This window comes from Lactuca sativa, chromosome 1, assembly GCF_002870075.4.
Source record: "Lactuca sativa cultivar Salinas chromosome 1, Lsat_Salinas_v11, whole genome shotgun sequence".
NCBI classification, from domain to species: domain Eukaryota; kingdom Viridiplantae; phylum Streptophyta; class Magnoliopsida; order Asterales; family Asteraceae; genus Lactuca; species Lactuca sativa.
This window is the reverse complement of record NC_056623.2, coordinates 59,188,178-59,201,319: the sequence shown is the minus strand read 5'-3', so window position 1 is coordinate 59,201,319 and position 13,142 is coordinate 59,188,178.

Sequence of the window (13,142 nt, the reverse complement as noted above, 5' to 3'; positions counted from 1 at the left end):
CCCCAACTTGCCTCTCTTCCTGAACCGAATCACTCCTTTCCAAGGAGAGACCTTCAGGAGAACGAAGTCGCCGACCTGAAATTCAAGCTCGGATCGGCGCCTGTCTGCATAACTCTTCTGTCGGCTTTGGGCAGTCAATAACCTTTGTCTCACTCGCTGAATCTGCTCTGTCGTCTGGAGCACGATCTCCGTGCTGCCCATCACTCTCTGTCCCACCTCTCCCCAGCAAATGGGGGTCCGACACCTCCTACCATACAACAGCTCGAAAGGTGGCATACCAATGCTCGAATGATGGCTGTTGTTGTAGGAGAACTCTGCCAATGGTAAATACGCATCCCAACTACCCCCGAAGTCTAACACACACGCTCGGAGCATGTCCTCCAGCGTCTGAATTGTCCGCTCGCTCTGACCGTCTGTCTGGGGATGGTATGCGGTACTAAAATGCAATTTAGTACCCAGCTCCTCATGGAATTTCTTCCAGAATCTGGAAGTAAAGCGCACATCACGGTCTGACACAATCGAGATCGGCACCCCGTGCCGAGATACCACCTCTCTCACGTATATCTCCGCCAATTTCTCCGCCGAAGAACTCTCACTGATGGCAAGGAAGTGTGCACTCTTTGTCAACCTATCCACGATCACCCAAATTGCATCAACTCCCCTAGCAGTCCTCGGCAATTTGGTGATAAAATCCATAGTAATCTGTTCCCACTTCCACTCGGGGATCTCCAATGGCTGTAACTTGCCATGCGGTCTCTGGTGCTCAGCCTTAACCCTACGGCAGGTCAAGCACCTCTCAACGAACCATGCCACGTCCCTCTTCATACAGGGCCACCAATATTCCTTCCTTAAATCCAAATACATCTTTGTAGCACCGGGATGGATCGAGAATTTCGATCTATGAGCCTCTTCCATCAACGTAATACGCGTACCGCCCACGAACGGTACCCAAATCCGACCCTGAAACGTCATAAGGCCTCGACTATCCTTGACAAACTCTGAGATTAACCCCACAACCCGCTCTTTCTTCTGCATTTCTGGTCGCACAGCCTCTGCCTGGGCCCCACGAATAGCGTCCAATACTGGAGTCATCACAGTCAGTCTCAAGCATACATCTCGCAATGGAGTGCTCTCCGCCCTGCGGCTCAATGCATCGGCTACCACATTAGCCTTGCCTGGGTGGTACAGGATCTCACAATCATAATCCTTGACCACATCCAACCACCTCCTCTGACGCATATTTAGGTTGGGTTGATCCATCAAATACTTGAAACTCTTATGGTCCGTGTATATCGTACATCGAACCCCATACAAGTAGTGACGCCAAATTTTGAGAGCGAACACTACTGCCCCCAACTCTAAATCATGCGTGGGATATCTCGTCTCATGAGGCTTCAGCTGCCTTGACGCATAAGCTATCACATGACCCCTCTGCATCAACACTGCACCCAATCCCGAAATCGATGCGTCGCAATATACCACGAAATCTTCCATCCCCTCTGGGAGAGCTAATACCGGGGCTTCGCACAATCTCTGGCGAAGTGTCTCAAAGGAGGTCTGCTGCTCGGGCCCCCATGAGAATGTAACACCCTTCCGGGTCAATCTGGTGAGTGGCACTGCGATCTTGGAGAAATCCTTGATAAATCTCCGATAATACCCTGCCAACCCAAGGAAACTTCTGATCTCAGAGGGTGACTTCGGCACCTCCCAACTCATCACCGCCTCAACCTTGGCCGGGTCGACCAATATCCCTTTCTGATTAACCACATGTCCTAGAAACTGGACCTCCCGCAACCAGAAGTCACATTTGGAGAACTTTGCATAAAGCTTCTCCGACCTCAATACCTCCAGGACCTCCCTCAAATGCTCCTCATGCTGCTCTCTAGATTTCGAATACACCAGAATGTCGTCGATAAATACGATCACTGACCGATCCAACATCGGCCTGCATACCCTGTTCATGAGATCCATGAACACAGCCGGGGCATTGGTGAGTCCAAAAGGCATCACCACAAACTCATAATGTCCATATCGCGTCCTAAACGCTGTCTTCTGGACGTCTTCATCCCGTACTCTCACCTGATGGTATCCTGACCTCAGATCGATCTTGGAAAACCAAGATGCTCCCTGCAACTGATCGAATAAATCATCGATCCTCGGCAACGGGTAACGGTTTTTGACCGTTAGCTTGTTCAACTCCCGGTAATCAATGCACATCCGGTGTGAACCATCCCTCTTTTTAACGAACAGAATAGGTGCTCCCCATGGCGAGCTGCTCGGCCGAATGAATCCCTTCCCCAGCAACTCTTGGAGTTGCGAGGACAACTCTTGCATCTCTGGAGGTGCAAGACGATAGGGCACTTTGGCAATAGGCGCTGCCCCCGGAACCAGATCGATACTAAACTCTACTTGCCTCACAGGCGGTACTCCCGGCAACTCCTCGGGAAAGACATCTGAAAACTCGCGCACCACCGGAACTTCCTCAACCGACTTCGGTTTCTCAGAAACCTCCCGCGTATCCATCACATACGCCACGAAGCCCTTACAGCCCTGCCGTAGACACTGCCTCGCCCTAGCGGCCGAACAAAAAGCTGATCCCGAACGGGTACCCTCGCCGTATACCGAAAGAACTCCCCCTCTAGGGTCTCGTATAGTCACCAACTGACGCTCACAGTCGATGACAGCGCCGAACCGGCTCAGCCAGTCCATGCCCACGATGACACAGACATCCCCCATCGCGATAGGAATCAGATCAATCGGGAATCCAACCCCGAAAATCTCTAGTACACATCCCCGAAGAACCTCCGTAGCACCAATCACCTTCTCGTCAGCTATAGAGACTCTCAAAGGTCGACTCAACGACTCACGACTAACGCCAATATGCTGACTAAAGGCCAAGGACACAAAGGACCTACTCGCACCCGAGTCAAATAACACTAAGGCAGGCACAGAGTTCACAAGGAAAGTACCTACGCGCATAATAACATAAGCATAACATATCGACATTAAAATAATTACATGAATTACAACATACCTGCCACAACATCGGGCGCAGCGCGGACCTCTTCCGCAGTCAGCTGAAAGGCTCTTCCCCGAGCCCTCGGGGCCTCGGCCTTCACCGGTCGAGTCGCAGTAACTCCGGCAGCAGGTGCAGATCCCTGAAGAAGCTGAGGGCACTCGGCCTTCCTATGGCCAGTCTGGTTGCAATGAAAGCAAACCGTAAATCCCTTGGGGCACTCCCTAGCAATGTGCCCCTCCTTGCCACACTTGTAGCAAGCACCAGATCGACATACTCCATCATGACTCTTGCCGCACTTCCCGCAAGTGCGACCCTTCGAACCTCCTGTCCTCGAATCAGCGGACTTGGTCCGCTTGCCTGCCGGCTGGAACTGAGCCGGTCGCCGATCCACCCGCTGAGACTCGGCCTCCTCCCTAGCCTGGGTCTCCAACTCGATCTCGCGCTTCCTGGCATTCGCCTGAAGCTCAGCAAAAGTATGGTAAGTGGAGTTTGACACAAACTCCCGAATATCCCTCCTCAAGACACCCAAGTATCGGCTCATTCGAGCCTGCTCTGAGGACACCAGCTCAGGGCAAAACATCGCCCTCTCATGAAACTTCCGCGTAATCACCGCAACAGAATCGGTACCCTGCTTGAGGGTTAAGAACTCCTGCACCAATCGTTCCCTCTCCACCGGGGGAACGTACTCATCCCTGAACATGGCAGTAAACCCCTCCCATGTCACCGCTGTAGTCTCTGCCAAAGTGAAATTCGCTGTCACGAACTTCCACCAGTCCTTCGCTCCCAGACGGAGCTGGTTCAAAGCGAACCGTACCCTCAGGTGCTCCGGGCATGAACAAGTATAGAAGCACCCCTCTATATCCGCGATCCACCTCATCGCAGCAATCGGATCCTGCGTCCCATCGAACTCTGGTGGCTTCGTGTTGCTGAACTCTCGGAACAGCAATGAGTCGCCCCCCTGTGGCCTAGCAGCGGCCACAGCTGCGGTAGCTGCAGCGGTTGCAGGCTCAGTCAATGCGGCGTACCGCTCGTCGAACGTCTCCATCAGGGTGGTCTTGATAGACCCAAACATCTCCGGGATCTCGGCCCGGATCGCCGCCGCCACCTCCTCATGAATCATTTGACGAATATCCTCGTCACTCACACCGCTCGTACTCGCTCCGTGGCGTGGTCTAACCATGATGTCTTTGAAATACAACATAAAACTATCAGAGACTCCATCAAGTGTAATTGCACTTGATAACGCAACCCTACCCCGTCCCCGATATCCAGGGATTCTTACTTGGGTCTCCCACTGACCCGGTGTCCTCGGTAGTACGGGCCCAATACTACCGATCACACCGCATCAGTGTTCATCCCAAGTCCTCCTCCCCAAACTTCGGATAGTGAGTACTCTACTTCTGATATGCACTATCTACCCGCATACTAGCAAAGCATCTCATATAAGCAAACTTCCCTAGACTAAGGCATCACAAATCAGGCCACTCTAGTCCTATCATGAATACCTAGTCTTCTAGCATGCATAACAATTCACATCATATAATATTGTAAGGTATTTTGGGGATCTTTACCGTTCGGGCGCTGACTGATCGTACACACTGCTTCTTTCTTGCTTACCACAAAACCATTTACAACGTTTATGCCTTTATTTGAAAACTTTCCTTAATTCCTCGGTTTGAGTTCAGTTACCCCCGAAGGTGCACCCGAATCCCTCAAACCAAGGCTCTGATACCAATTGTAACAACTCAAAATTTTCAAACAAATTTTTCATTTTTAAAACATAATTAATTCCATTTAAAACAAGGCATAAGTAGTTAAGTATTCTGTCAAATACATATATTCAAAATCCCAAGATCATAAAAACAATCTTCAGTGTGTATCGATCACGCCGGCGCCTTCCCACGGTCCTCGCTAGTACCTGAAATACATGCACAACAACTGTAAGCATAAATGCTTAGTGAGTTCCCCAATATACAACTTACGCACATACGCCTTTCCAGGCCTGACCTTCCGGTCCATGTGTCTCAGGGGACTTCCGTCCCTGCTGGGTAAACCTTCCGGCCTTACCCACGCCGACCTTCCGGTCCATCACACATCATATCGCCTTCCGGCCCATAACATAATGCCTTCCGGCCCATAATATAATCGCCTTCCGGCCCATAACATACATAGCACATATAACAGATAACTTACCACATATAGCATACATATCACATATCATATCCGACCTTCCGGTCACACAATCAAACCCTTCCGGGTACAGTATAGTGAGAAGACTCACCTCGTAGAAGCTGAACGCTAGCAAATCCCGAAATGACTCGTGCACAACTGACGAGCTACAACCTCCCTATAACATTACATATCTCATTAATACTTATATCTTCTAAGTGTGACTATCCCTAAGAAGTCAGACTTAGGTCAACTCTGGTCAACGGTCAACTGTCAACTCGACCGGACTCGGCGAGTACCATGGCGACTCGGCGAGTCTAGTCGTCCTCCAACTTACTGAGATTCCTTATCTACTCGTCGAGTACCCTCCTCGACCCGACGAGTTACTCCTGGAAGAATCGCGGGGCCACCCCGACTCCACTCGCCGAGTCTGATGAACAACTCGGCGAGTCCCAGTAAATCTTCAAGCTACTCGCCGAGTCTGAAGAACAACTCGGCGAGTCCATGCCATGCAGACGAGTAACTGCTTCCTGAGATAGGTCTCGTCCCGAAATACACATGCATGGGACCTTCTGGATCTCTAAAGGTCCTACTACAAGATTATAGTCGTGGGGTAACAAGGCACTACTTCATCAAATCACTAAATGGGTTCTATAAACCCTAATTTCATAAATACATCAATATAGCAGAGCATACACGAATTCTTATCTGGATGATGTATTCTCTGTATTCCCAATCCTCAGAATGTGACCCCTTGCTGCTCTTTTAGCCAATCCTTCCTCTTCCTTGCACAACCACTCTTCTATAACCAACAATGGCCTAAGATCCTTGCTCCAGTTGCACTAAATCGATTTAGGGTTCTTCTCAGAAGGCTAAAACGAACAATGACGGCCAATGGGTCCCTTTTATACGTCCCAAACCTGAACGGTTAGGGTTTCCGCTAAACAGCGTCGACTCGCCGAGTCCATACCTGGACTCGTCGAGTCCAGTCGCGATCCCGCGACCAAGTCTGCGATCCTACTCGGCGAGTCTAGGCTCCAACTCGCCGAGTCCCCTCTTAAACCACCCAAAAGCATAATTTAATAATACCTGAGATTTCGGGCTGTTACATGCATGCTCGATTCTTATGATTTATGTGTTTGTCATATGGGATGGGTTGAGGTTGTACTGCTTTGTGCAGTAGCCAACAAACCCTAGGAGCATTCCAGTTACGGGCTAAGGGAGACTCGTACTGTGGGCTCGGGAGCATTCCAGTTACAAGCTGAGGGAGACTCGTATTGTGGGCTCGTAGGTATTACAGTCTGTAGGGCTGTGGATTCGTTATGTGTTGTTCTGTTCAGTTAGTTATGATATGTTATTGCTGACATGGTTATGTGGACTGTATGTGTGTCAGTATTTTGGCGGTAACTCACTAAGCTTGCGGGCTTACAGTTTCAGTTTATTGTTTCAGGTACATCAGGGGATCGCAGCAAGGCGAAGGCATGATCGTACAACTCCTCATAATATGTTTATGTTTCTAGGAATACTCTGATAAATAATATTTTGAAAACAAAGTTGTAATGTTTTGATGAACTTGACATGTTTCAAAAGTTTAAATTGGTATGAAATTTTTGGGTCTTACAAGTTGGTATCAGAGCCTTGGTTCGAGTGAATTGGAGGAACACTCGTGTAACTCCGGTCTCGAATCAAGGAAAGGATTTTCAAAATGATTTTTTAAAAAAAAAGGTTTTCAAAATAAGTAAAGGAGGATGCAGGGTGTACGATCAGCCTGAGCCAGTAAGTAAACCCCAAAATACCATACAGTTATGTGATTATGTGATATGTTAAAACATCATGCTAGTGCTAGGATAGGGATCTTCAAGAATTGCATGATAGAATTGCCTGATTACATGATGCCTGGTAGCCTAGGGTTTTCCTTATATGAAATTGACATCATTACTGTAGTTGCTTAGTGTATGCATCATGGTTGTACATAATTAAGATCTTATAGCCTGAGAATGTTTGGTTTAGCCTTATTTCCTGTTCTTGTTTGATGAAGGGCTTAGGGTAGGATCAGGTATACAAAAGTCTATAGGGTCCAGCGTTATGTGTGGTTAGCATATGCAAGTGTTGCAGGGTTGGTGGAAGTTTCATGGATGGGTAGGTTGTTTGGGATGAGTCTGTCGATTATGAGATATTTAGCCTTCCTTTAGGTGTGAGGATCAAGCGCTCGTTATGATTATGTATGTTGTTAGGGCATTGTAATGATACTTGAGACAAATATGGGTAGGTGTGGAAGGTAGTATGGGCCCGTACTACTGTAAGAACAGGACCCATACGCGTAGCGAGAAAGTCACAACCCCTAGGACTTAGTCAGGAGTTGGTTCCCAGTCCCTTGTGCGGATTATCTTATGTCTTGTGTTATGTTTCAGAATGGTGATGACCAGACGCTTGGTGACTGGATCCGGTTTAGGATCAGGATCAGGATCAGGAGAGGGCGGACAGGGGGCGCCGGCAGCGCCCGTGACTATTGGCCAGATGAGGCCAGATGAGATGGATGACATGATCCGAGGGATCCTGCATGATGAGGTTACTGCTTTGTTCCGGGCCGAGTTGCCAGAGATGTTTGGGTCTATTAAGACCGCTATGGTGGAGTATTTCGACGATCTCTATGCAACCCTCACTGAGGCGGCTGCCGCAGCAGCTTCAACAGCTATATCAGCGGCAGGGTTGGGAGCCGATCGGGCTTTTTAGTATTGGGACTTCGACAACACGAAGCCCCCTACTTTTGATGGGACACAGGATCCCATCAAGTCTATGAGATGGATTTCAGATGTGGAGGGGTGTTTCTTCACCTGCTCGTGTCCTGCTGACCAGAAGGTCAGGTGTGCTCTGAACCTGCTTAGATCTGGGGCCAAGGACTGGTGGAGACTTGTGACTGGGTCGTACACTGATGAGCAGAGTGCTGCTGTTACTTGGGATCAGTTCAGGGACATGTTCCGCGCTCGTTACATTCTGCGGGCTGAGAGGGAGCGGTTGGCACGGGAGTTTCTGAGTTTGAGGCAGGATGGGAAGTCGGTGACGGAGATCACCCGTATGTTCACTGAGCGGGCGATGTTCTGCCCAGAGTTTGCTTCCGAGCAGTCTCAGATGACCCGTTACCTGATTATGCTCAAGACCGATATCCGTCAGTTTGTGTCTACTCAGCGATGTGATACTCTTCTAGAGTTGCAGGAGGACGCCAGACGGCGTGAGTTAGAGATTGAGCAGCAGCCGAGGGAGCAGCGGCTAGCCCCGACACAGTCACAGCTGGCGCCGAAGCGGTCTAAGACCCCTGATTTGAGGTCTGGGAGTCAGCAGAGCCGCTCTTGTGGGAAGTGCGGAAGGGTTCATTTTGGGGTGTGTCGAGCCAGTAGTGGGTGCCACAGGTGTGGAAAGGAGGGGCACTATGCGAGGGATTGTCTCTAGGCTGCTCCGATACCAATTATGAAGTTATGTTACCATTGTGATCAGGTTGGCTATTTGAAGGCCAATTGCCCGTTACTCACCGCCAAACCGGTGCACGCTCCAGCCCTGGCTACTTCGAGGATCACGGATGGGAGACCAGTCATGGCAGAGCCTCCGAAGGCTCAGGGTCGTGCTTTCCAACTTACAGCCGAGGATGCCAAGACAGCTCCGAATGTGGTTGCTGGTATGTTTCTATCCTTTATCTCCTTTTATATACTTGTTGTATGCTTATCTGTTGTACCTGTAATTAGGTACGTTTTTGGTGAACTCTTTGCCTGCTTTGGTCTTATTTGACTCGGGGGCAAATCGGTCCTTCGTATCTCAGTCATTTAGTAGGGAGTTTAGTGCGCCAGTGGGCGAGTTAGAGTGTCCGTTGCGAGTGTCTATCGCTAATGAACACGGGTTTTCTGTTTCTTCAGTTTATCGAGGGTGTGACTTGGAGATTTTTGGGTTGTCCTTTCCGATAGATTTGATTCCGATCCCCATGGGGGAGGTGTGCGTGATTGTAGGCATGAATTGGCTTAGTCGGTTCGGTGCTATGACTGATTGCGAGGGACAGCGAGTGGTAGTTAGAACCCCAAGTGGGGGAGAACTGATTGTATATGGTGAAGGCACCAAAGTAGGATCAGGGTTTTGTTCAGCTGCCAGGGCTCGACAGTACTTTCAGCATGGGTGTGCGGGTTATATAGCGTATGTGGTAGATACGTGAGTCAGGGATCAGATTTTGGTTTCCGACGTATCAGTGGTCAGGGAGTTTGCAGATGTGTTTTCGGAGGAGTTGTCAGGGATTCCTCCGGAGAGGCAGGTTGAGTTCAGGATTGACCTGGTGCCAGGTGCGACCCCTATCGCTAAGGCGCCATACCGATTGGCACCACCAGAGATGCAGGAGCTGTCGTTACAACTGTAGGAACTGCTAGGCAAGCATTTCATTCGACCTAGCAGTTCTTTATGGGGAGCACTGATTCTTTTTGTCCGGAAGAAGGACGTTCGCATTGGACGTGCATTGATTACCGGGAGTTAAATTAGTTAACGGTGAAGAACCATTACCCACTCCTGAGGATAGACGATCTCTTCGATCAATTATAGGGTGCATCTTGGTTTTCCAAGATAAACTTGAGATCTGGGTATCACCAGGTCAGGGTCAGAGAGGAGGATGTGGAGAAGACCGCATTTCGAACTCGTTATGGACATTATGAGTTTGTGCTGATGTCGTTTGGGCTCACTAACGCGCCAGCAGTGTTCATGGACCTGATGAATCGGGTCTGTAGACCGATGCTCGATCGCTCGGTCATAGTGTTTATAGATGATATCTTGGTGTATTCCAAGACCCGAGGGCAACATGAGGAGCATCTGCGAGAGTTGTTGGGAGTTTTAAGACGAGAACGACTGTAGGCCAGGTTCTCGAAGTGTGAGTTTTGGCTACGAGAGGTCCAGTTCCTCATACATCTCGTTAACCAGGAGGGGATTTTGGTCGATCTGGCCAAAATCGAGGCGGTTATGCAGTGGGAGGTTCCGAAATCTCCCTCAGACATCAGGAGATTTTTAGGATTGGCAGGGTACTACCGGAGGTTTATACAGGACTTCTCCAAGATTGCGATACCCTTCACTCGTTTGACGAGGAAGGGGGTGGATTTCCGGTGGGGACCTGAGCAGCAGAGGGCATTTGAGACCCTCCGACAGCGGTTGTGTGAGGCCCCAGTCTTGACACTCCCGGAGGGAGTTGAGGATTTTATGGTGTTCTGTGATGCATTCATCATAGGGTTAGGGGCGGTCCTCATGCAGAAAGGACGAGTGATAGCTTATGCGTCGCGACAATTGAAGCCACATAAGACAAGATACCCTACGCATGACTTGGAGCTGGGGGCAGTGGTGTTCGCCCTCAAGATATGGAGACATTACCTTTATGGGGTCCGCTGTACCATTTACACGGATCAAAAGAGTTTGAGACACATAATGGATCAGCCAAACCTGAACATGAGGCAGCGCAGGTGGCTGAACGTAGCCAAGGACTACGACTGCGAGATCCTTTACTATCCTGGTAAAGCGAATGTGGTTGTGGATGCCTTGAGCCGCAAGTCAGTTGGGTCTTCCACCCCAGCAGTATGTATGAGGATAGCAGTGGACTCTCCGCTTGTGAGTTTTATCAGAGATGCCCAGGTTGAGGGCATGCGGCCGGAGAACTGGAAGCTGGAGAGGATCAAGGGTGAGAATACCCGGTTTGAGCAGGATAGTCAGGGATTATTGATCTGATGCGGTCGGGTTTGGGTACCAATGTCTGGTGGGGTTAGGCAGACGGTTATGGTGGAGGCTCATAAGTCTTATTTCTCTATTCACCCGGGGGCCACCAAGATGTACTGGGATTTGAGTTTGAGCTACTGGTGGCCGTGTATGAAGCACGAGATCGCTTGGTACGTCGAGAGATGCTTGAACTGTAGGATGGTCAAGGCTGAGCACCAGAGGCCGCATGGCAAGCTGCAGCCCCTGGAGATACCCATGTGGAAATGGGAACATATCACGTTGGATTTTATTACCAAGTTGCTGAGGACGGCGAAGGGGTTTGATGCTATATGGGTCATCGTGGATCGATTGACCGGGAGTGCTCATTTCTTGGCCATACGGGAGAGCTCATCGGCCGAGAAATTGGCCGAAGTGTATGTTCGTGAGATCGTGTCTCTCCATGGGGTTCCCATTTCCATTGTCTCTGACTGGGATGTCAGGTTTATCTTCCGCTTCTGGCAAAAGTTTCACGAGGAGTTGGGCACACGATTGCACTTTAGCACAACATTCCACCCGCATACAGACGGCCAGAGCGAGCGGACTATTCATACCCTCGAGGACATGTTGAGGGCGTGCGTCATTGATTTTTGTGGGAGTTGGTATTCTCACCTACTGCTTGCGGAGTTCGCCTACAACAACAACTATCATTCTAGCCTTGGCGCCCCGCCATTCGAGTTGTTGTACGGACAGAGGTGTCGCACCCCGGTTTGTTGGGGTGAGGTTGGTCACAGGGTAATGGTTCGGACAGAGGTGGTCTTGCAGACTACCGAGAAGATTCAGCAGATCAGGCAGCGACTGCAGACCGCTCAGAGTCGGCAGAAGAGTTACACCGACCGGCGCCGCTCCGAGTTAGAGTTTCAGGTCGGTGACATGGTATTCCTGAAGGTCTCGCCCTGGAAGGGTGTGATCCGCTTCAGGAAGAGGGGAAAATTGGGTCCCCATTATATTGGGCCGTTCAGAATCATTGCCAGGGTTGGCAAGGTGGCTTACTGGCTAGAGCTGCTGGAGGAGCTTATTCGGATACACAACACTTTCCACGTTTCGCAGCTGCGAAAGTGCATTACGGATCACGAGGAGGTGGTGCCGCTAGATGATATTCAGGTGGATGAACGCCTGAATTACGTAGAGAGGCATGTGGCCATACTGGAGAAAAAGATGAAGATTCTGAGAAATAAGGAGATACCCTTGGTGAAGGTACAGTGGGAGCATCAGAGGGGGTCCGAGTGGACGTGGGAGACGGAGGTTGAAATGCGGGAGAATTACCCGGAGTTATTCGCTGCAGCAGACTTCGAGGACGAAGTCTAGTTCAAGTAGGGGAGAATTGTAAAGCCCCGTTTCTCAGGTATTGATTTAATGTGTGAGTTTCTTGATTTTAAGGGGCTACTCGAAGAGTTGGTTTCCCTACTCATCGAGTAGCAACGGGTTGGTCCACGTATTTTAATGACCTACTCGTCGAGTCGAGGAAGGGACTCGACGAGTAGGAGCTGGCAGATGAAACCATAGATCTCGGGGTTTTGCACCATATTTAAAGGATCATTGGCCTCCCCCAGCCTCCCCTTTACTACTTCTTGTCCTCCTCAAACCCTAATCGAGTGTGTGTGTTCCATTTGTGCACTTTTGAGCTTGGAAGAGGATTTTGTGGCGAAAGGAGCTTGGAGAGCAAGTATACAGAAGCAAGGAGTTGTGGGATCTGAAATCTACCTATTTGGGCATCTTCTGGAAGGTATAAATCGTTACCCTAACCTCATTTCATTCTAGATTCCCTCTTTGGACAAATCTTAGGGTTTTTATGGTATGATTGGAAGATATTCTTGTGTGCAAGCTAAGATCTGAAGTTGTAACTTCAGAACTGAGCTCCCTTGGGCTTCTTAGTCCATAAAGTTTCTATCTTGTGCAAGGATGAGACTCTCCCAAGGTGTAAAGCTCTATTGGAAGCTTAGTTTAGTCATTTAGGGCCTTTAGAGCCTTGCATGTGCGTAAAGTTTGCAACTTTACGTGATAAACATGCCTTAGAAGCTTGGATCTATAATCTGGAACCTTGCCATGGCTTAAAAAGTGTCTGCATGGATAAAGGTCTGCAAGGACTCGACGAGTTGGATGAATAACTCGGCGAGCCCATTGAAGATAGTCATGGACTCGACGAGTTGATGAACAACTCGACGAGGCCGTTGAAGATTTCCTTAAACTCGGT